At 50.5% G+C, this 23,240-nt stretch overlaps 1 protein-coding gene across 1 annotated transcript in view; it reads left to right on the top strand.

Moving 5' to 3' along the window:
• Positions 1-14,356: 14,356 nt before the first annotated feature.
• Positions 14,357-23,240, top strand: part of LOC143376366 (igLON family member 5) — a 93,144-nt gene continuing 84,260 nt past the window's right edge. Inside the window, exon 1 of the mRNA XM_076826624.1 lies at positions 14,357-14,433. The gene's annotated coding sequence lies outside the window, so the exon portion shown is untranslated. The remainder of the gene's footprint in view (positions 14,434-23,240) is intronic.

The following is a 23,240-nucleotide window of genomic DNA, read 5'->3' as shown; positions in this document are numbered from 1 at the left end:
CGTTGGATCGCCACCGCGTGTATTAGCGTAATTATCGACAACGAGGGCACTCGATGCGTCATTACTCGGTTACGGTTCAATACGAAGGCATCGATGTCCCGTGGTGCATGCCTGACCGCAGAGATTTCAGAGTAACGACGTCCAACGCGAACTGCTTTATTGGAATACGAGTATCACTCGCGGGAGAGCGGACCCAATGGTGATCGGATGTTGACAGGAAACTTCGGGGTATTTCTTTCGAATTAGAATCTTTATCGTTGGTTGTATCGAAGTAACAGAGGCGGTTTTAAAATCACTTAAGTATCAGTCCTTCCTGGTCACGTCCAGAACCGAGTCGGCGAGGCGAGAAAAAACGTCTGCCGCCATCCAGTTCGCGGGTGCAGAGATTATGCATTTATGCAACACGGTAGATTAAACGGAGTGCTTAGTCGCAACCCCTCTTCCTCCCTTTCCTGTTTCGCCGTCTGGAATAGTCTGGATGGTTGCAGTCGCGTCTTTCCCGCTCACGGGCGCGTGTCTCCTCGTTCCTTTAGCTTCGCCACTTTTTTTCCACCTCGCCGAGCGTCTTGGGGCAGGGGCGACGGAATCGCGACGTAATTTCAGCTACCCTCGTTTCCTGGCCAGTTTCACCGGTCCGTGCGAAACCGTGGCCGCGCAGACGACGGATTTCCTCCACTTTCCCAACTCTCTGGCCTCTGGGCTGTTCCGCCGCGGGTTCTTCGGCGGCCCGACGATTGTCTCGGCTGGCTCGCGAGCCATCTCGAGAACTTTCGGGAACTTAATTGTTGAATCTAGCGGCGGTGATAGTTAGTCATTCAGGCGTGCTGGTAATTAGCCTGCCAGCGGGCCAATTAATAATTCGAGGCGGTTGAGTTTGGTTACAGCGGAGCGTGCAGCCAGTCCCGGAGCTACTTAATTACGGAAATCACCCGAAGGGGCGAGCATTATAACGTCCACGCCCGGAATGCTCCGTCGGCGACGGGACGTGTAACGTATTAAGATCGAATTGCACGGCCGAGATTCTGACGCGTATGCCGTTACGGGCGGAGACGTGGGATAAAAGTGAGCAGGGCTCGCGAGGAAGCTTGAGCAGTCAAGGAGAAAGTTTGCCAGGCTCTTGGAGGGACAAACTTAGATTACATGCATTCTTCCCCCCGGAAGCGCAAAGACGAAAAACATTCTTCGAATATTTCCAGGCGCAACCCGGTCCCGAATAAGTAGACCCCGAGGCGTTTCGAGTAAATGCATATTACACTTCCCCTGGCACGTCGTCTATATCACACACGACCCTGTACTCTGTCCACGGGCACGTAATCGGTCGCGAAGGGGCGGTCTGATTTGCTAGGGGGCGAGGAGGAGGATTGGGGAAAGAGTGTGCTGGGTTAAAGTTTTAACCAGTAGCTCGAGGGGTGCAGCAGGAAACGATATTCGAGAAGATGGCTTGTTAAACAGTAACCGAGAGGAACCGCGACGACCAAGGGAGTGAGAGGAGCAGGGGGTGGGCCGAGAGCACGGAGAAGGAAAAGTTGTCGGTGGCGGATACATAGGACGAGCGTGGCGCGGGCGGAACAAAATAATAGAAGACTTGGGAGATAGCTGGTTAAACATGCAAATGCTAATACGAAACGTAATGTCCGCTGCCTTACGTAACCGGTCGTTGCTCATGTGCATCCAGCCCCTCCACCGTCCACTTCGGTCAGAGGAACTGCACACGTAGAGCAGACGATAGCGGGGCGATGCAAATTGCAATGTTGCATACATAATGCAGCCCGGTGCAGGCACGAACGCTGCCGTAGGGGGGCAGACTGTCTAGAGACATAGTCGGGGGCGCGCGCGCATCTCCAGGAACCCGTCAACGACCGATGTGGAGGCTAAGGAGAGGAGACTGGACAGATAGAAGATAAAGAGGGGCCGGGAGGGAGCTAGAGGGAGATGAAAGGATACTGTCGATGTTTGCATGCGTAATGGGCGAGGGTTATCATCGATCGGATGCAGATGAAACGAACCGGAAATCCTGAGTGACGTTATAATACCGTAGAAAGGGCCTCGTATCCTAGATACAGAGCTAATACGACCGTACTAGCCGTCTATTGTCTTCAGCGTCCGATTGATGGATTACGCGGGCAAGAAGATACATCGATCTCTTGGAAGGGGGACGCGCCGTATGCCAACTGAGCCGCTTTCACGCCGGTTCAATGTTCCTGCGACCCTCCGCGCCCTGCTTTCCCATCCTTTTACCCTGTTGATCGCGCGTTAGGCGACCACATGCTTGCTTCTTACTATTCCGAGCCCCTGAATACGCGTCTAACTGTTTGGGTTGTATGCAGATCGAAGGGAGTCGCTCCCTGGCATGTGTAACGCTGCGCGTCTGACCAATAACGCGCTCATACTACTGGCTCCACTCGCGCAGTGGGACGAGAATGTCTTATTTAGTTTGGACATCGGCCAGAATTTGAAGTGTCTTATAGCTTCATTAAATCTGTTAAGTGTTCGTAGCATTAGAAACCACAAAGAAATAAACTTTATTTTCACATTAGGTTTCATCCAATTGTATATGAATCTGACCTTTATGAAAATTTAGGTCTTTTGGTCTTTCAGTTGCACTACCTTAAATAATTTTATAAAGGTGAATGTCCCACTTTCTGCTCATTAAGAGGTTTCTCGTCAGAAAGAAGGTGTAAAAAATTTGTTTGTGATCAAAATTTGCAGAGTAACTGATTAATTCTTTAATAATAAATCAACCAGTCGAAAACTATTTAAGAAAGATATTTCAAGATGTTTAACTACTAGTAATTTATAATTAAATATAATGCTTTAAATAAGGTAAAGGTTAGGTAAGGTTTTAAAAAGTAGAAGGCTACTAGCTGCGATTAATAAAATAAATCTAATGTAAACATTTAAGTTTATAGGTAGGTACGGTTTAGTCTGAACCGTGACTATAAGTTATACCTAATAATTTTGGTACAGTATGTGTGAAAGAGGGCTGGTATGATCTTAGTTGTAGAAAGCCCAGAAGGATTGCAATTTTCTTCTAACTCTCAGTTATTCTATTTAACATGAATTGAAAGCGTGCAAATTTTTACAATGAAACTCCAAACCGTTTGGAAGTAATTGCCATGCCCGGTTACGTCATTCCACCGTGGGCGCGTCGGGCGTGATAAATACTATCCTGGCTGATGATTGGAGTCTGAAACGTCGCGAGTTCGCGTAAAGTTCTGTTAATTCATCGATTCTAGAACACCCTGCTGCAAAAACTTCGCGAAACACTTTTCAGTGGTATACAAGTGTTCCAGGCCGAAGGTACTCTCGATCACATCGACGATGTGATTTACCGTATGCCCGCGGGTACACGTTAATCCCAGAGAATCGACACTTTCCTGCAACGTAGTCCAAGGTAGCAACGCGCGAAACACGATATGTAAATCTCCCTTGCACCGGTCAGGGCGCACATAAATCTCTGCTTGCGTACCACTTCGTATTCTCCACGATCCTCATTACCGGATGCACTCGTCTAACAACGATTATCGTTTCCCGGCGTTCCACATGGTTTAACCAGCGTTCCTTTATTTTCATTCGCGTCCGCGATCGAGGCTTTACCGCGCGGCTTCGCAACCGTCGACTACGATATCGTAGGTACATGTAGCCTGTGCTTTAAATGTCTGCGATCGTCAAGGAAATTTTGCAATATTTTTTCCCACGAAAAGCAAAGCAGTTGCTCGACCGTGCATCCAGGCTGTCGGAGAAATACGGGAGCCAGCGTATCCCAGTCGAATCTCGGATGTTCGTCACGCGGCCAGGAGGTTACCCATCGACGCGTGTCTCTTGCGCAACGCCTAGGGCTTTGCAGCTCGCAAAAGACTGTTTCCATCTCTCCGCCATGACAGAACGCCTCGATCACGTGCCCCGAGAATATAAAAGTAAGCTCCTCCGGAGAGAAATCGCTATCTGGGCGTGCAATTTCGCTGGATGTTGAAATTCGATGGACAGCTTCACAGGCGCCACCCTTCTAATCAGTCACACCTTCGGGTGGGACCCCGTGTTATCCCTGAAGGCGTAGAAAATCGCTCGAATTTCAGGGTTAGCTAACGTAAATCTCCTCTATCTCTGACGCATATGTCACAGAGGCTTAGAACATATTAAAGTGACACACTGTAGAATTTATCGCCACCATTGCCATTTCCGCTGTCTCGTTCGACAATTCAAGCACCCGTCAGATACCCAGATTTTCGTTGCGATCAGCACGCAATCGGTGCCACGTTGAACCAGCGGGAATGTACACGTGCGGCTGCTCCTATTCCCTGGCGCATTTCGCGTGCTTCGCGTTGCATTTTTACCCTGTGCCTGAAAATCGACCACTCTGGCGCGCCTCGTGGAACGCGAACAAAGCGCCGCCCTCGAATAACGAATGCCCTCGCAGAAATCCGAGAAATTATGCGAGCCTTCGATCCATTAGCAGACTACGAGCAACAAGGGGACATTGTTCTATTTCTCGATGATATTTTGTAGGTTTCACGGGACGTTGCTCATTTTCGCTGAGCGCAAGGGATGATTTTTGGAGCCAGCCGCCGGGCGCCGTTGACCTGTTAAATACCGCAGATATTTCCGCGGATTATATACCGTCGGCACGGTTAGGGGCTGCTGCCGCGGCTCCCGGTAATTCCTTCTTCCCCGAACCCTATTTGTCGCGAGTTCGATAGCGGGACGCAACGAGCCTTGCACGAAATCTTCGTGAAAAGCGGCATTGTCGAGGGACGCGCACGAAATCCACTGACAAATGGAAATCGTACTCCATTTGCCGCGCCCCGTCCCATGAATCCCCCTCGTCATTATAACGTTAACAATGCGCTCCTCGAATTGACGTCACGAATTAGCGAGCAATCATCGTTGCGTTTAATTAAATGGGCTGTGTCTACGGCCGCGGATGGCATTGTTCCTCGGTCCTGTTGCGTCTACGCGCGCCGCTTCCGCCATAATTCTCTGTCTTCCGGCCTGGGGATGAAAAATGGAGCGGCGTCGAGTGGCTTGGAATCGAGACGCACCGAACCCACCGTTCACTCGAAAGAATCATCGGCTTAAAAGTGCATCATCCCGTGTCGCGCCACAGTTCTTCCGTGCCTCGGCTCCACTGCACGGGGATGCGCTGGCACGCCAGCAATTTCCCCGAAAATTGCGCTATTACCGTCCACGTCTATCGTTTCGCAGAAATTTTTATTTCCCCTGTAAATACGGCCGCGGCTGTTCAGGGCGGCCGAGCGATTCCCTTCTTCTTCTCGGCGGTGTTCCACGCTGGTATCAAAACTGCGCGCCGGGGAAAGTAGGCCAAAAATGTGGCAAAGCTTTCGCGACGCAATATTGCGAGGCGAATGGGACGCGCCCCCGCTCGACGAATACAGACTACCTGTTTACTTAAATGCGCTCAAGGAAGAAACGCGGAAACGAGGAACTTTCAAATATTTGAGCACGAATAATTGTTTGCGAATGTCAGCGCACGCGAGGCTCGCCGCGCAAAGCGGAACGCTTGCAGCAATTACGGCGCTCAAACTTCCGCGGGATGAGAAAGTATTGTTGCGAATCCTTGATTCTCTCCTGATTTGATGTATGGGCTCTGCAAACTAGATTCCCCGCTGCTCGCGACGCTGTGTTTAGGAAGCATCTTGGCTGCTCCGGTCCCTTTCTTTCACCCCCGATTCGCGGTAAATCTGATTGCCAGGGACGCGGTCTCTCAGCCCTCGGATAAAAATGTTGGGAAGCTCGCGCAATTTTAGGTCACCCGTTGACACATAAATCTCCAAACGTTGTCAAATATTTCCGCGGAGTTTTCAGACCTTTACGTTGGCGTGTCTCTGAAAAAATATTTACCACTTTTCGGGACGTTTCGGTAGTGCACACCGAATCACTCCTGCCAAGTAGCTAGGCACCACCCTGGTTCCCGTAGTATTCCCTTAATTAGTTCCGTTCCTCGTTTTCTAATCCTGCGCAAACACCCTCGAGATCTTTCTCGTAAATTCAGGGATACTTTGCCCAGGCAAATAATGATCCTCCGAGAACCCTCGCACGCATGTATGCAAAAAGTAACCCAGGTGTTTGCTACAGCTTCGGAGGAGCATCCACCGTTTGACTGCTCCCAGACAATGCGTTTACTTAGCAAGCAACGAGCCAAGGAAGCCAGCTTCCTAATTGCCCCGTGCCCCGATGCTCAGTGGGGGCTGCAAACTGAGCGGAATTATACTTAATTGTTTGTCGCGCGTTATTCGCGGCGACGCGGAAACAACGCTGCCCCGAAAAACCTGACAACTATTCTCCGCCGGTTTTTCAGCGAAGTAACGCGACTTTCCCGGTCCAATATACAGGCAGAGTCCTCCCCCTTTTTCCTCCCTCCCCCGATCGCCCCAGTTCCCACGAGGACGGACGACGCAATTAGTTCACGTTCGAGCACGGCAGGCCGAATTAATAGTAACGCATACCGGGATTCAATTAATTTCGAGCCGGCTAATTCGGATCGGAACGGAGGCAGCGCGAACGGTGTTTTCCCTGTCGGCGAAGGAGAAAATGAACGCGCTAACGACCGAAAATCTAATACGCTCCGCGCCAACTAATCTTCAGCGAAATGAATTTGCTTCGTTAGCCGCGCAAAGTTTAACGTTAACCACTTTACGCGGTATAACCAGACCCGATGGCCGTGGAAGAACGGCCCCGGCATTAATATTAATTGCATACACTCGATGATTTCTTACCGCGCTTGGTTGGCGTTATTTTAACAGATTCAGCTGGCTTTTATGAATGAACTGTACCTGAATATAGGAAAATCTTTTCCTAAAGCAGCACTAGGCGGTCTTCCTTTTAGGGTTATTTTGATTCGAGTATAGGACGATCGATTTTCACATTCGTCGCTTTAAATAATAAATTTCCTTCAACCATTTCGACTTGCAATTAGGTATTTTCAGGCATAAAATGACGTCCGTCGCGGATCTACTGTGTATTTCGGTGTATGCGCAGGGTCTTTCTTGCGTTGATTTTAAATATTTCTACTCATTGATTATGTAGCAAAAAGTTTTAAACACATAGGTGTACAAAATGATCCTTTAGTATGCCTTCGCAAAAATGCGAATAAAAAATATAATTGATGAGGTAGCTAAATTTGATCTAAGTCTATTAAAGTAGATAAACTAACTCACAAAAACTACTTTACTTTTATTTCAATAATATGCATTTGTATTTTTTATATGAATTACGCCTTAAGTGGTATTATCCCCAAAGAGTCAGCCTTATATGCATGACTTTTCTCTTTGAGCGCCAATCTAGCAGCCGCCAGAAGAACTAGGACGAAATAATCACACATTCTCCAGAGGAGTCGGAACACCTATCTATCTTTAAACATTCTCTTCTCTGGTCGTCGCGCTTCTCCATCGAGTTGCTGAGTTCAAATTTTTAGGGAACGTCTGGAGGAGTGAGACCGATTTCGACCTATCCCCCTTATCTTCCGCTACTCGAGAGTTATCGAGACTCTTTGCCACTGCGAATATAGGCAATTCAGCGAGGAATTGAACCATGCGCCGAGTTAACAGTCCATATAAGTCCAGTATTAATTAGTCCACCCATCGACCCCGGTTTCTCATCGTCACAAACGATCGTACGTTTCAACGAGTGAGCTCATACGTTTTCAAACGGAGGCTTCACGATTTTCTTTCCTATTTTTTTTTTTTTTTTATAAAACTGTACAAAGCGCAACGAGTCGACAGCGATGGAATTAAAAAGCTGGTCGAGTGTTTGACTTCTCCTGGAGGGATTTGGAATTTCGTTCCCTTCCGAGGAGCTGGAAAGTTTCGAGCACGGTGGGCCCTTCGTCTGAAAGCCATCGATCGAGGAGTTGTAATTTCTCGCGTTCGGCTACCTTGAATGTAGCGAATTACCGCGGGCACGTCCGCGGACGTGATTTCGGAGCGAATCTTTTAAAGAAAAATCTCACGGATTCCTCGCCAAACACAGTTCCTCCTCATTAGCGCCGCGACATTCTTTCAGGAAGCGCGAAACATTTCATGCTCCACGGCTTCCTCAAATTTGCCTTGCGCAGCGAAGTCGAAGCTCGCCTCGCGAGGGTAGCGAAATAATTTCGGAGGGGGTGAGGCTGGATAGCTGGGAGAGAAATCGTCATCGAAGTCTCGAACGCGGGAGCGGCATTCCGTGAATGTGGCCCACAGACAATGGCTGGCTCGGAGTCGCTACTCCTTTCCATTCTGAACGTTATCGTGTTTCAGACAGGAAACGGGAAGAAAGAGGCGTCTGGCGTTACGAGCGGGAGGGAAAAAGGCGGGAGTAAAATTCCGCCCGTGAAAGCGGCACGGGGAACGAAAGAACGAAAGGAAGGCGCGAGCGCGCCCGATCGTGCTCAAGATACATCGCGCGCTCCTTCTTCCGGTATTCCCATTAACAGCGATTGAAAACACATCGAGGAGATCCCCGGTCCGTTCGTTAGGATATTCACGGTCCCGAATAAAGAGGGACAGAGGGATGGATAGAGAAGTTCCGACTCGGAACGAGAATTTCCGCTTGGAAGCGGCAGCAGCAACGGTTACGAGGGCATTCTCGCTAATTACCTCGCCTTTCAGGCGTCCACCCTCGCCCCCTTATTCCTTTTCTCCAGCGCTCGCGTTTTTTTCTGCCTCCCTGCTTCATCGAGCCTCCGACTTCCCCTGTACTTTTACTTTCTCGCGCAGTCTCCTTGGCGCGTCAGCCGCGGATTATTTCATCCGGGGTCGAAGGAGCGCGAAAACTAGCCGACAGGTGGGATGAAGTAAAGTAATCAACGGCTGCCCGGCGAGGGTGGGAACGGGGTGAAAAAAAAAGAGAAGGGATAACATCCTTTGCAGGTGGATGTACTTTTAACGCTCCTCTATCCGCGCGACACGCTTGCACCCTTTTTATGCGAGTCGCATGCTGCCGTAGTATTTCATCCCCCGCGTCGAATGAGACGCGTTGCGTCGTTTTATGCTCGCGAAACTTTGCTCGTTCCGCTGCCAGCCGAGCCAGTGGTAAACGAGATTCGGAATTACTTCGTTTCGCTGCGCCCGTTACAAGCGCACCGGCGTGCATTTCAATAACGCGGAACGTTAAATGCGCGGGGGGGTATTATCGAGAACTTTTCGCCGACTAGCATTCAGTGGATGCTACTCGCTGCGTGCAGGAACAATTCTCCATTAATTATTTAAAAACGAGTCGTCCGAGGGTGAAACATGGCCGCACCGCCTGGGGATACTTAGAAAATGAGAGGGGAAAAAAAGGAGGGAGGGAGCTAGGGTCGGTGCGTTGGAGCGGCGATTCGTTTCTCTGCTTCTAGCTAATGCACTTCTGCGCTTCTTGGGAGAAAGAAACGAATTATCTGTCGCATAAAGGAATTTTATTGCGTCGAAAAGTTTCCTCCTCTTCTCCTCGCGGGAGGGTGAACGAAGGAAGATTTTATTGTTCGCGGTAACGCGACGGTGTCTGTGGTATGAACGGAATCAAGTGGTCTCGCCGCGGCGGTAGACGAATGCACCGTGCAACGAATGTTCTCGAGGTAAAGTCATTTTAATCTAAATGCTTCGTTTAACGATATACGGCGACAGTTAATAAAGAGAGGTATAAGTTAATCTGGAAAGCCGATATTTGAGCAGTAAAGCTAAAGGTGCGATATTATCTTTCACGGTTTCGGATACTGTGCACAGTTAACGTTTCATTATAGTGACTTTGTATAAAAATTAATATGGCAGAAGATTATACGAGAATAATCCACCCCCCCCTCCCCTCCCTGGTCTGAATACTTCTATGAGCAACCTGTTGCAGTCCTTCAGCAAATCTCCTGTACCTCCGCTATTCTTCGCATCGTTTGGTATTCTTCGGCGAAAATATTCTTTCCTCGGCGCTCGACGCGATCCTGTAGAACTTCGTTTCACGCTGTATTCATTGTTTCGCGTTCAACGTCCGTACCGTGTGAACCCGATGGTCTAATGAAATCCTGTTCGCAGCTATTTCACGCTGCGAAGGAGCTATGTAGTCCTACAAACTACGTCTTCACGCAAAACCTGGTCGTCGAATAACACACTCCTGGAACCATGCAGCTTAGTTTTCGCTGAGCATCGAGACTCCCGCGTATTTGTCGCTTGCGCAAAAAGAGGATGTCGAGTTGGAGAAGCAAGGGTTACACGGGGCACCGGGGAAAGGCAACATTTCATTTCCTGCGCCCACGCGGCAACGTATCGTGATTACTCGCCAAACAGTGGCAGCGGGAATTGTCGTCCGCTTGGAGCAGCTCTGGGAAGGGACAAGACAGAGAATCGATGAACGCCGCGAAGCGGAGGAGCAGCTCGGAGCGAGTGGCCTCCGCTTAAGCGTCTGGCGCTATGATTTAATTGCACGGTAACTGCGCGTTTGTTTGTCGAGCCTAAACAAGCCCCGAATCGCGGGGGGCGGACATCGACCAGCTTATCGGGGGCCACTGTGCTTGCGCTCCGAATCTTGCATTCTCATTGGCCGGGCGTCGTCGTTAGTGGCACTAAAGCCGAAACTCAAACGAAAGCGCGAGGGACCAGCCTCGGCCGCCTCTTCCATCCCATGGAAATTCTCCGGTCAAAGTATTTACAGTGTCGTTGAGGGATTGTTATTTCACGGCAACCTATCGAAACGCTGACCGCCTCTCTCCCGCCCGGCGCCACGACCAACTTCGAATTTAATCCCGAATGGCGAACTGCATCGCATTTTCGGAGCGACACTTTCGGGCCCCCGGCGAAGGCTAACTTCCTGGCCGGAGCGTAATTACTTCCCATTCGACGGAAGATGATTCGAGTGGCTCGATTCACATCCCGCCCGCCATGGTTTCCGCGTAATTCTAGGAAAAAGAGGGACGAACACCGTGCCGCGGACACGAACCCCCAGCGCGCGACCACCGTTCAACTTTTCCGCCCTCGCAGTCGGCTGGAACTGCCACGGGAACCACGGCGCCGTTGAATGGCAAGATACGAAGCTAAAATTCTCACCAACGCGGCGCGGAAAAACACGCTTCTTTATGGGCCGACTAGATAAAGGAGAGATTTATACCTCCCAGAATCCGAGAACGCATCGAGGCCGAGCGGGAGGGCGTGCTTGCTCGCGCGAAGATCGCCGATAGGCACGCTTGATGGATGGAAATTGCTTTGCATATTTTTCGCCGGGAGTCTGCGGAGGCCTCGTTCTACGTCTCCATCATCCGCGGACGCCGGTTTCTCCGCGCCTATGGAAACAGAGATTCGAAGCTCGCCGAGTCTCCTCGCTGCGGGATGTGTAGCCTCTTATCGAGCTGACTGGCAGGAAGATAGCGAGCGACGTTTCCTCGTGGCGTGTCGCAGCGAATAGCTTCGACCGGAGCCTCCTGGTCCTCCGCTTCTTCTCCGGCTCGTTTTCGATCTGCTCGGTCGATGGTGAAATTAAACCGAATAGAGAGAGAGAGAGAGCCGGCGACACAGAAGAGCGAAGTGTCAGCACCATCGGAACGAATCCTGGCGTTATTCGGATCGTCGGCGTGTAGCTGGCCTGGGAATGGAACCGGGAGCCGGGGGGATTCGAGAAAAATGAAACGAACCGGGCGAAAGGGAAAGCGGAGGGTGGGCCAGCTGCGTCGACTGCTGATGAGAGAGGACTTTTTTCGTCTGAGGACGGCTCGTTTCGAAGGAGTGTTCAGTCTCTTTTCTACGCGGCATCCAAGGAGCATACTTCTCCGCTCTTGCCAGGGGGTGGCTGCAGGATGAGCGCTCCTCGGACGGAGTAGAGCGCGGGATCTAATGTAGACCGGGTGTAAACGAGTTTCCGTGCCTTTTTAGGAATTCTGCTACTCAGTTAAGCCTCCATCCACGGCTCTGAAATACCCCGGTGCATGGGGCGCGTTCGAAGTAGACACACGGACGCGGCAGGGTCCAAAATTGATTTCCATGAAGGAAAGTTGGGCGAGCAGCGTCGTTTTTAGCGTCCAACGAATTCCCCCCCCCCCCCCCCCTCGACTGTCGACCAATGAAACCTCGTCGCCGTGACCTCGCGTACGTGGACGCCGTGCAAAACGAAGACGCGGAACTTTTATTATCGGGTCGTCCGAATCTAGTATCCGTCGTACACGTCCTGTAACTCTTTCCGTCGAATGAGATTTCCAGAAACTTCGACGCGCTTCGGTGGATCGGGAAATCAACGTCGACTTCCAGGTTGAGAGGAATGGAGAAGACAGAGAGGGAGAGAGAGGGCGAAGAGAGTTTCTGTCGCCTATCGGCGGGCAGGCGAGCGGATCCTCCGCGACTGGAGCCTGAGGAAAATTCATTTTTTCCACGAAATGGGCGTCGCCGGGTGATCAAAGACGCCGGGAAGCCCGGCGAAGCTTCATCGGCGTCGTTGGATTTCGCTAATCAGCCGGAAACAAAGAGGGTCCCCGATGGTCTTTGCACTGCCGCGCCAGACAAGCTCCTGCTCGTTAAACTTGTAAATGAGTCTGCCGCCAACTACGCGGGCAAATTGCAAATGAGAGCAAACTCGTATCAACCGTGGCGATTTAGTTTCATTCGATAAATGTAAGCAAACAGTGGGCGCAGGGGCGAGGAAAAGACGAGCCGAAGGGATCGCCGAGTCGTGATTAGCCGCGACGAGGAAATTAGCAAGCCTTGCAAATCGGTCGGTCCGAAGCTAGCGGAGCGGATAATGCGCGTCAATCTCCTCGTTAGGCTCGTAATTCAGCTCCAGCTTTTTTAATTTCCCTCGATCCGCACCCCTTCCCTACCCGTCTCAAGCTTCGCGTTCTCTGGTGGAGCCTCTGTGTGACAGTTGTATACATATCACGTTGAACACTGGCTCGAATTAGTCTGAAATGTTTGAGGACGAAGGAAATTTCATTCGCATTGTTTCACTGGCTTCCTGGGATCCATGGTTGCTTTGGCACGAACGATTCTAGTATCTCAAAGAATAATTTCCACTTCACCCTCTTTCATATTCCTCTGGTTCGTGTACCAGGGCTCGCGTCGAACGTGGTACTAGAATATTGTTTACTGGTCCAACCCCGTGACACGTATTAATTGAATCGGTACAGTGCGCTGATTCAATTGGAACTAATACGCGGTAGTCAGGAGTGTTGTAGAACTTGTTGCCACTTCTGTTTTAGCGACGCGCTCGGCAGCTTGGAAACAATTTTCCCTAGCCTCGGGAGAATTAAACACTCGTTCAGGAGACACATGACGATTCCCCGAGGAAAATGCGCGAGCGGATAGCTTTGTCGTCTGTCCGTTGACGCGATCAGTCGTTCAACTTCCGCTCTGACTTAAGTGCGAAGAGATGTCGTGTCGGAGTTTCACCCGAGGTTGATTCTTCCATTTGGCTAGCATCGCGAGCGAGAAAACAACAGGAGGACCAAGAAATTGATCGATAGAATGTTAGCGAACGGGTTTTCGCTATTTTCGTTTCGCCGTGGAACGCAGGGTCGACACGGATGGTGCTCCAACAGGAGAAACTCGCGAAGGGGGCATAAAGGGTTGCGGTGTGACGCGAATCGAGTAGAGGTGGATCGAGAATCCCTCGAATTTCGTGCCTCGCTTCGACTTGGTGTACACACACCACCCAATCAGGTTTAAATTCTTCGACCTCCCCACGGCTTATTGGTGAATTAACGCCGAGCATAACTTTGGGCACTTTGTGCGTAGACACCTTGCAGCACAACCATGAACAGCCAGACCCTAACAGATCGTTACATGTAAGTATTAAGTAGTATATTCTTTACAGTCGCGCGTGCAACGCCCAGTTAATTAATTGAACTTAAAAACAATATAGTGTCTTAAGAAAATTGGCTTCGTTTCATAAAGTACTATTATTTGTAACTATTAGGTAATTTATTTCATTATTCGCGACATCTGTGTTATCTGACGAGATCATTTAATACAGTGTTTCCCTACCTTTTTTGAGTCGCGACCCCCTTTTATAATATTCAAACAACCTACGACCCTACAACCTTCGAATAAGGTAAAGAGAACACATTAAAAATTTGTATTTCAGAATATAATTCAAACTTCATCAATATTGGTTATGCGGGAGGAAACATTAAAAAAAAAATACATACGGGTCGAATCTGTAACCTCCTCTTTTTTTGAAGTCGGTTAAAAATAAATAAACGCTAAGGATCGTCAACTAAAAATAATCCAGGCGACCCCCAGAAACACCTCACGACCCCCGGGAACCACTGATTTAATATTATTGACAAAACTTGTACCTATTTATTAATTAATTTCTGTGCAAAACGGCCTGTTCTTACAATGTCTGTGTGTAAACTTTCAAGTGCTGTTCTGGTGCGTGGAAGAACGAGAGGAAAGCATAAGAGGACCGGCCACAACGACTTCTCGGGGATGCTGTAAAGATTCTACGAGCAACAAGCTGCATAGCGGAAGTGTACGGCGCATGTGAGTACGTATGTACTTTAAGAGTAAATTAGAGATAGAATAATAGCCACGCAGAGACGACGTGCTGAGGGAGCAGTCCCTCAGCGATCTTCAGCAACCACCTGATTTCGTGTACGGTATAATCCTCCCTGCTATTCCCGACAACATGGCAAGCAAGACTGAAAACTCCAGGGAAAAGTAAAGATAGCGTAGAGAGAACAAGAGCTCCCCGTAATCGTTACGCAACAATAGCCCAATAACCACAGCGAACGTCACCAAATTGCCGTTTTAATTGTACCAGAGAGCGAAGGGTTAAACGGGGTATCGTTCCACGCGCTAACGCATCCACGAACCTCCACGATTCTTATCTTAACTGCCGATGAAGCGCCAAAACGCTGCAATAAACCCCGCGTCGTTTGTCAGCCGCGCTCCAGACATTGCTGGACGATCGGTTAAATCGGCCGGGTCCTGGACTTTAATAGTCACAATTGTCGGTTGGCAGCCGATCCTCGCGTGCACGGTGGCCACGAAATCAAGGCAGGAGTCGGCCTGACTCGGCAGATTGCGCGTTTTCCACGTAACGATCGGTGCGCCGCGATAGGACGCTGAAAGTCGCTTATTAGACGTCGTTGTGACGCTGAACCGACGCGATTCTCGTCCATCTACAGACAGAAATTACTATACTTCGACGGTCAGTCGGAACGGTTAAAAGGCGCTGGGCTCCTCGGCGGGTGTAATTTGCCAGGGACGCGTCCCGCACACGCTCGACTGTTTCACGAAGGAGATCCAGGGACTTTCCGCTGGAAGATCGCCGACTTTCATGTTCGAGATACGCGAGTGCCTTTATTCCGCGGCTCTTTATCTTGAGCGTTGCGTCGATTTGCTTTACGACGTCGGGACAGCCGAAAATCCGAGCCGGCGGCGGACGGAGCGGAAGCGTAGTCGAGCCGAGAGTTAATAAAGATAAAGTTTCCCTTGGCAGCGTTCAGCGACTCCAGAGCAGCATAAAATGCCGTGCATGCTATCGTCGTGAGTACTTCTTCTCTCTTCGCGGTACTTCTTTCCTCGGTGGATTGTGAAATTCAATTCGGTCGCGAGCGTAGCTGCGCCCGCGCGATTACACTTTCAAAAGAATCCTCGGGTGCGCGGTCGTAACGCGGTCGGTTAAGATTTCGAGACGACCACTTCGCTGGGAATTACGTGCATCCCCCGCGCGAATGGAATATTTCTAATGTCTTATGCGATATGCATGCAGATGCACAATAAGATACTTGCTGCGAGGGCGTGCACTTGCGATGCTTTGCGGGATCCAAGCTGCGCGTTAATTCAGATAATTCTATTGATCCCTGATGCAACTCTCGTCGGGGCTCGTTCACCCTCCAGTTGGCGTCAGGGGTGGGGCTGATTCTTCCTCTTGTGTAACTGCAGCTCGCCTTCCATTTGCTTGTCTACGGAATCTCAACTTGCCCCATCCGTCTCGACGTCATCCCCTTAAGCAAACACAAGTGCGTGAGTTTCCAGTATTGCCGCAAATGACAGCGGTTTGTATGCAACGACGTTACGCAGCTCGCGGCCGCGGCTGCAGACTTCGCATTTACACGGCCGGCGAGACGCCGCGTTTCCTCATTAGGTGTACTTAATTAGAAAACTTGAACGCAGCACGAGTCGCGAGTAAATCTCCTTGCGGCGGCGGTTACTCCCTTCGAGCCGCGTGCACGCGCTTCTAGGATTTTTGTTGGAGACGCGCGAATTTAAATGTCAGCGTGGAAAGTGCTCGTTGCACTTCGAGGCCCCGCGGCTTGCTGCGTCGATGCAATTGCAACGCATGGAACGATGACGAGCTATCCCCGAGGGAAAATAGATTAAAGCAAGAGCAATTTTAGTAGAACCGAAAAGTGAGTGCCCGAGGGTTGTCCGGTGCGTCGCGACGTCGGTGATTAATCTTGCCAATTAACGTTGCTGCGGGAGAAGAGGGAGCTCGAAATCCGACGAAGGACGAGGGAAGATTGAAAGACGCGACGGTAATCCCGCGACAAGATGAAAAAAAAAGCTATAATTATTCGCCGTGTGGGCGCGATTATAAACTGTACCCGAAGTAGATGAGGTCGACAGGTCGCCAACTGAACTTTCCGAGCTTTTCGAAACTTGACATCAACGTCGGCCAGTAATTTCCAAAGCTTTTCATGGAATATCCATACCTCGCTAAAGGGCAGCCGAGCACGCCCTGCAACATAGAATTTCCGAAACTTTTCGCTGCAATTTCATGCAACATTTCCGGGAAAAAAGCAAATTGACTTTAATGGATTCGCCTGGGTCAACGATTTTTAAAGTTATTTCAACGAGCGCAGTTTAACCACCGTCCACTGCTTCCCTTTTGATGAAATTGATCGTAACTGCTATCACAGGGATCGGCAAACATTGGGGAAAAAGTTACTCCCCGTGCTAACACGTGCCCGCTCGCAACGCTGGCGAAAGAAACGCCGACAAAGTGGGGTGTAATTAAGGGCGCGGAACCGTGGGCTAATTAAGATCTAGCATCGACTAATGGCCATTAATCGTTGCCCGCGCAAATGAAGTATAACTCACGCTGCGCGGTGCAATATACTTCGTCGCTGGTGGTTTACAGAAACCGCGTTTTCCTTCAGATGCTGGATGATTAAAGCGTCCAGAGTTAATGAGCCACGCTGTCGCGTCGAGATTAACGCGCCCATTGTGATTTCCGGCCCAACATCCCCTGCGTTTGGGTTCGATTTCCTTGGATCGAGATGAAATCAAGAGGCTTGGTAAAGATTTAGGGGATAGGAATAGGTTCTCTGCTACAGAAAGGAGGAATTGGAGGAAATCTCATTAGCGCCTCGCTAGCTCTTCAGTCGCGATACTCGTCACGTGGCAGACTAAAAGGTAATCTCTTTGAAGCTGGTTTGTTTAGCCAGGAAAAGTCAAGTGTCTAAGGAGAAAGCTTCGCTTCTATTTCGACGAATTTGTCGGCAAATTCTGCAGCAGTTTTTAGGGAAGGCCTCGCAATTAGATTTTCTATCCATTCGGTATTTCGTTACGTTTCTCTGGTAGCTGTAATTCTTGCTTTTACAACTGGAACAGGGTAGAGTAACCATTTCCTCTCGGAAATAGCGTAGAATCTGTGCACAACCGAAGACCGTTGATTTCGAAACGTTGCCGCAAAATTCGAGGCGAACATTACCATTCTCCTCCGGTCTGAGAATCGAATCGAGGTCGGGAAATTTCGATGCCGTGTATTTTCCCCCAATAATGTCTTCAGCCAATTAGGACGGTTCATTGGGAACGTGTGCGGGGCACTGAAAATGGAAACGAGCGATCGAATGGTTGACCAAGTTCGGCAACGCGAATTGATTCGTGTTGGCCCTCGGTTTTCAATTTCTGCTAATTAATTGCACCATTTAGTCGAGCTGGACAAGACCACCCATAAATGTAAGCGTGCAGGTACCTGGATGGATTCGTGTATTTTTTGGCAAATCGTGTCGCTTCATAATTTGTGACATTTCGAACACGAGCGACCTTGATTTTGGATTACCTTCGACGGGATAATGCTGCTCCATTCTCTTTAATTTCCTTCTTTCCTCCTTGCCACGGTGTTTCTGATCAAGCGGTGCATCCGGCGCGCTCCCCCTCGACCGCCTCGCACTCCATTACAGCTGTAAAATTACTTTACGATGCAATCTGTGCCGTAACGTATGTAAACCTGCAATTTTCAACCGCTGATATGTAACTAACGACGCACCGCTGGGAAGAGACGTAACTTAGAGATAATAATAAGCAGCTGCTCCTGTGTACGCGCCCGCTCTACTTAACCGAGGAGAAATGGAATCCCCGGGAACTCAGATTTAACTCCGACTTCAGAGCAGGAAAACGGGGAATAACGTCCCCGAGGTGGAAGCGCTTAGAAAATCTGAAAATCAGCACGCAGTGGACAAACGAACAGAGACCAAAATCCCAGCGACACGCGGAGCCTTTCGTGCGAAGTTTATCGCTGCTTTTCGGAGAAGACAGCCTTCGAATTGGAGGTATATCCCAAAGCGGTCGTGGCGACATTCATTCTCAGGAGCGAAGCCACTGATTCTGCTCAGCGAGATTGAAGATGGAATCTTTGGTCTGATGATACCTAGTTGGGATGCTTAGACTCGCGGCTCGAATGTTTTACGAGGGTCGCGCGAGTTCTGCGAAACTACCGGCGGAGGAATTCGCGAACAAGCATTGCATTCTGTGTTATTGCATCGTTTACACACGTAACCAGTGCGTGCTTCTTCCTGTTTACCTAACTATTCGCTTTGGGACCATATTCTGCAAGCTGGCTGCAATAAGAAGCATTCCCTCGGCAAAGGGAATACTGGTACTGCTTGGGTTAATTAGGAAACCCTGCAACAATATTGCTACTCGCGTAACAAGACGCAGGGAAAGACGGATGGGGCATTTCTGTCGCTTTGATAAAATACCCCTTCTGGACACCCTTCTGAGTAAAAGCTGTTTTGCGAGATAAGAATGATACTGGAAGCTGGAGCTGTTCCAAATTCCTTTGTTATTCTTCCCAGAAGGGTCGTGTTTATTAGTCTAATAGAGATTGTATCTCCATATCCTTCCACTAATGAACAAGAAGGTTCTTTAAGTTTGATTGCAGGTCAAGGATTCCATCAATCTTTCCCGCTTTTCTCGTCGATCTTTCCCTCATCAGAGGAAGAACGTTCGAGCTAATACAGCGTGCAGGCACGTTGCCGGTTGCACGGGCAGAAAAAGAGGTCTCGGCTCGTTGGAAGCGTTATCATTCCGCGGCTGTGCTCGAGCTTCTTCGCGGGCGAAATCGGTAACGCCATCACGTATCGGGCATTCTGGATTCCAGCGGCTAAGACCCCGACGTCATATACAGACGAAAATTGGAAAATGCTCTCTTCATTTTCGTTGGCGCGAAATGCTCGGTTCGCTGGCAGCGCCGACCACGAGTTTGCAGTAGAATCTGCTGATTCTACTCCCCTTTGATCTCGCCGGATCCTCGTTAATGCCTTTGCAACCCTTCGCCTCCCGCCTCGAACCTTTCTCAGTACTTATCCAGAGGTTCTCAACAGCTGCGTGAAAGAAATTCTGAGAGGGTGCAAGCTGCAGGCTTCAGGAAGTACTCGATGTTGTCCTTCATCCTCAATTATGCATAAAGGGGATCTGAAGCAACATTGATTCTCTCACGGGTTCAACCGGGACCTTTATAATCGTTATCAAGCCGTTTCATCCATTGCCAACTGAGGGAACTACCCCTTTGTGTCTCCTACTGCTAGCGTCTCCCCAAATATCGCACAGTAACGGTATCGCGATAAGCGTATCTTCGCCCGTAAACGATGGAATCGCGAAGATCTTCCGGTCGATGGGCCCGTTAAAGTCAAATTTTCAATTGGAAAGTCTCCAAGTGTAGCGCCGGCCAATAGAAAAACAGGGGAGAGAGAAAGAGGGCGCGGAAGCGATCGCGCGGGATAGATAGGGCGGCGAGGCGTGGGCGGGCGGGCGGCAGAGTGTCGGGATCTCCAGCGCAGCCGTGATATTACGTAATAAATCATCGGAATCTCGCGGTGTCATACAATATGCGCCCGTGCAAGCGAACTACGTCTATACCAATTTTCATTCCCGAGCGACATTCGACGGTTCCCGTTGCAGTTTCAGTCCTTTCAGGCTATCACTCCCTCGCCCACCGCGCCGGCCCCAGGTCTGGCCAATTCTATAACCACCCCCGGTCTTCCGGTTTCGCGCCGGAGATTAATTCGCCGCGCGTCAGCCCGCGAGCCGTATTTCAAGGATCGACCGCTATGGAAAACTTATGGCCCTCAAGGTCCCGCCGTAAACCTTCCATACCATCCAGCGCACTGTCCACTTCGGACAAGTTAATCGAAGTCGTTGGTCCTTGACCGCTGTGGCTACAAAGCGACTATAACGTCTCTCGTTCCTCTTCTCCCTTTCGATTTTACGAGCTCTCCCGTTAATTATGATCGTTTAATCTGACAGGGACTATATCGCTCTTCTAATGATACGATTTAAGGCAGTTTATGCGGCGCTGTTTTAGCTCCCTTTACGGAGAATATGCAACGCTCTGCACGCGGCATTGGCGTTGGAAATAGAAACGAACCGGGTCGTTTTATTCGTATCCCGATTTCATCGCATCCGCGGCGAGAGAGCCAAGGTTTCTTCTCGAAGCTTGCACGCAGCGAATGCCGCCGTTCTACAGGTATAATCGATTCTGTCGCACAGATGGATCGACGCTGACGTCAATCGGCTGGCGAAAAAGGAGCAAGAGGGTGCAACAGAACGTCGGGGAAGGCGCGGTTCTTTTTGCCCTGGCAAAAAACGCGGACGCGACTTCTTGCTCGCAGGGCGAGCGAGATAGACGGCCATTTATCGGCCATCCATCGAGCGAGGAGCAAATTGAAATCCGTTTTCTGAACAGAACCGAGGGACGATGCCCGATATTGTATGCACCGTCGCAATGAAACTTTGCCGTCGACTTTACATCCTGACAGGATAAAGTGTCAGAGTCGAGGGAAGCTCGCGCATGCCTGTTCAGTTAGGAGGCTGTCGATTTACGGGGAATCAAAAGGGATACCTGTCGAGCTGTACCATTATGCGAAGAAATCACTCGCTCGTTGTCTCCGGGCACGGCGAGATTCGTGACGTCAAAGTGCACCGTTTAATTTCACGTACGCTCGTGTTCTTCCTGTTCCGAATCGCTCCGTTACACCCTGTCCCCGAGTACGTGACTCGTATTAATTTCAAAATCGAGACCCTCTGGGCTCTCCGCGCTCCTGTATTTCATAACGACACGCGTGACGAGGTATCCGTAAATTCTGAGCAAGTCTAACTTCGTCCTCAAAAATTCAAAGACAATTCCCCGCGCTCCGGTCACGAACAATGGACACGCGAAGCTAGTGCATTCGCGACAGCGCGTTGGAAGTTGTGTGGGATTGGAAAGCGACTGGATCAGAAGCAGGGTGAATAATTATGTAACTCGCGTAACTCTAATAAGTTCATTATATATTTAAGTATTCTATACGTCTCGATGCGGCTTCGTTCGCGTCTCTACCTCGGCTCTGGTGACCCGCCCTTCGATGAGCCATCACCTCACGCTTTTCCAAAACACACACGCACCATCTCCACGTGCATTCTCAGAATCATATCCGACTGCGATCGACACTCAACCTAAACAACCACTCGTCGCGCATATCTCTTCTAAACATTCATTCCCCGCGCTGGCCAGCCTTGGAGACTGCCTCCTCGGCTTCCTCCCACCCACAGTTGTGTTAAAAGTTCCCACTTGAACGAAAGCGGAAAAGTTGCTGACGATTCTACTGATTCACTCAACAACGATGCAAAACCGACGCCTGATACGGTGTCACGAATCCTTGCGGCGCGTGCACGGGTGGGGAGTCGGTTCCGCTGGAAATTATGGCAAGAAAGCGGGGCATTAAATTTCACGGGAGAGCGTGGACGTCGTTCTGAGTTTAACGAGCAAGTTCGCGGCGACGCTGGAAAGCGGAAATTCGGGCTAGCGTGTACACAAGAGAGGCGAGAGGACTTCCCTCCCTTTCTGGGCGAGAGGAGGAGCTGAAGGAGACGGGCGGCGGTCGAGCGAGGAGGGTTGGAGGGCGGAAGATCGAGGGGCACTCTTTTTGCCGGTGGACAGGCCACTCTATCGATCTCGAGATCCCTCATTCTCGCCGGACCGAACCACTGCCGAGGGATTAGCAGAGGAGAGACGGAGAGGGCTCGTGATACGTGTCGCGCTCGCGAAGGAGACGGCGAGTGGAGAGTGTGCGAGGGTGTTCAGAGGAAATAAGGAGGAACGGGGCGAGGGCACGGGATCCTAGACCACCGGGTGAAGATTCATCGTTGGCAGGTTGCCGTAGTTTTTCCTTGCGGCGAGCGGTTCCTTGCGATCGGATATCCTTCCCGAGCGCCGTTTCGGAGCGCCTCCAATATCGTTCATGCCGTATGAATCGAGTCTCCTTTCTTTTCTCCTCGTTCCGCCAGCAACGGCTGCCTCCCGTTCGCGATTAAATTGCTTCTTCCCCAGTGGGCTTTCGCCGATCCCTCGATTGATTTAATGACGCGGCTGCGATCACTCTTCTCGAGCACGTAAATCCTGCTCTCCGGACGCTTCCCGCGGATAGAGAGCTCCTGCCCTTCGCGTAGCCATAAAGTGTCATGAATAATCCAGAAACGCGCGAACACTACCGAGTCGTTTCCACCCCCTGGATCTTTGGCACCCAAGCGCGCCGCCGTTCTCGCCCCCCCCGTAGACCGAGCTCCGGTTCGAACTGATCTGGTCCCGGATCGCGGATAACATCGCGATCGAAGGATAGGAAATACCGCGTTCCGCGGTAGCAGTAGGTGGAAAACGAGGTACCGCTGGCTGGGGCGAGGACCGCGTCGTCTCGGAACTACTTAGCAACTTCCGAAGGCTCTCGGCATCGACGTTGAAGAGTCAATTTTAACTTTATCTCGGTCGAGTTTGCGGCCTTCCCTCCCCTCCTAGCAGGAGTGCGCCCTTTCCTGCGCTACGTGTGCCGGCAGAAGTGGCGAGCAGGAGCTAAGATACTGTTTGTAAGTTTCATAATATCGGCTCGAACGCTCGGCAGGGATGAGTCGTCGCGACGGGGGGTGATATTGCTGGCGAGAGGGCGGCGCTGGCCGCGGGTAACCGCTTTCCGCGCGGCCGCGCCACATTTTCACGGACGTTCGCGGAGCCGGGCACGTTGGATTTCGTAATTTAAACACCCGTGGAGCCTGCTGCGCGAAAACTCGCTTCTCCTCACATTTCCGAAGGGT

Source organism: Andrena cerasifolii, chromosome 14, assembly GCF_050908995.1.
Source record: "Andrena cerasifolii isolate SP2316 chromosome 14, iyAndCera1_principal, whole genome shotgun sequence".
Lineage (NCBI taxonomy): Eukaryota > Metazoa > Arthropoda > Insecta > Hymenoptera > Andrenidae > Andrena > Andrena cerasifolii.
This window is presented reverse-complemented; position numbering and strand designations above follow the sequence as displayed.